Raw genomic sequence first — 2,078 nt, 5'->3', positions numbered from 1 at the left:
TTGAACCTCCTCAAGCAGTTACTCTTCCTTCTCAAAGAGGACCTAATGCTCTGATACCAATTGTTTAAAATCAAAGTCCACACCTCAAAATTGGGGGGAGGAGAGTGAATTAACTATGAATAAATGTAGTTAATTTACAAACTTATAAAACTAATCACCAACTAGCAAGATATCAATGACAATAACAACAAAGCCAACACCATAACACATTGATTTTTGTTCTTGAGGAAAACCCTTGATCAAAGTGACAAACCTCAATGGGGATCGTACGCACTAGATATTGTACTAATGTATAAATTCCTTTTTAAAGGATGTGACCCTATTAGGAGTTTATAATGCATTTAGTACAATTGTCCCTATTGAAGGATAGATCCTTGTTATAGGACCTTAAACCCTTGTTAGAAGGTTCACAACCTTATTAGGAGTTGATGAGAACAAAAAGGATCATCACCGGAACACATTGCTCAAAGGATGAAATATAGATCTTTTTGGATAACAAATCCAATATGCATGAATTGACTAAAAAAAAATACATTTGCCAAAATAGTTCCTTTGAAGTCCACTAGGAATGATAGATTCTACTCCTACCTCTACTCAAGGCATCTGACAACCTTTCATCTATGTTATGATATTCCAACATTAAGGCTCATGATAATACCATTTTGTACATTACAAATACATAAATAACTTCCATTTATACTAATTATAAACAAGCAATTAGGTCAACTTGTTAGGACTTCCCTAGTGCATAATAAAATACAAAGGACCAAACTAAGGCATAGAAACCTCCTTAAACAAATATACAACCATTACATAAAGTAGTTCACATGCTATAACCCATAATTAACTCTCGCTAATAAAGATTAACATGCTATATCATTCAGTCAATTGGTAGTAAAATATATCACATGTTACACACCGACAACCATTCCAACATACAAATCCAAATGTACAAACACCAATGAGTCTCCACCATCTTCTATACTCTCAATCATTAATTATAGTTTGCCATCAAGTTATAGCCAAAATACTACAACTACCTCTAGCATAATTCCCTTTGTATTGGATTACAAACAATCTTCACTAAATCAACTGTAACTCATCCAAAACATCACATAGATAGTGCGACTATAGACGTAATATCTAAACTCATTCTATAACACAAAATAATGCTTTCATATTTAAGACTTCCAATAACTATTTTTATTGTTCTAATTAATAACTTGGAACATACAAAATTTGAGTCTGTCTACAAATACATAAGATATGTTGACATCAATGAAAAAACCTAACATCAATACAACATGTCTAACATAGATAAAAAATCTCAACAATCTCCTACATTCTCAATAATTTGTATCATCTTTGGCGATGCTCTTTCCTTTCTATGTGATCATTTGTGCTCTTTCTATAGCTTTCCAAATATGATATTAGTGGATGAGACATTTTCAATTGAGATCTCTTTAACTAGTTGATTTTGAGTTTTTTAAAGTACTAACCCCTTTTTTTGTGTTGTATCTTTTATCTTTCTATTTTCCTTTTGTTTCATGCCCTTGTACATGGATGTGGAATTGAGATCCTTGTTTTGTAGGCTTATGTCTTTCAACTCAGTGGTGTCTTACCTCTTTTTCAATCTGCCCATGACCATCTCTCTTGCATCATTGTTCTTTCTTCTACCTCTTCAATTATCCTACAGGTCTTTTAAAACAATTTAGTACCAATTCAAACTTCATAAAATTTCACAAAAATAACTCGGTAACCATATTCAACTTCTCAAATTAAACTTATACCAACTTTACTTCAAACTATTATCTCATTATTCTTTACTTATATACCGAGTATTAGATTATTAACTTAGCTTATGCTGAGTTGCAACAATAAAAAATAACACGAAAATAAACTTTGCAACATGTAAGCATTCACACATTTGGCACAAATATTTAACATGGAAACTCTATAAAGGGAAAAACCACATGGGAACCAACAACCCATAAATTTCACTCTTCTAAAGTGTACTTTTCTAGGAGCCAACCTTGTTAAAGGTTTATAGACACATTTTTGGTGTGACCTAGTTAGAG

The sequence above is a fragment of the Cupressus sempervirens genome, chromosome 2 (assembly GCF_028749045.1).
Source record: "Cupressus sempervirens isolate cs-2001-9-10 chromosome 2, ASM2874904v1, whole genome shotgun sequence".
Lineage (NCBI taxonomy): Eukaryota > Viridiplantae > Streptophyta > Pinopsida > Cupressales > Cupressaceae > Cupressus > Cupressus sempervirens.
Note: the sequence above shows the minus strand (reverse complement) of the source record.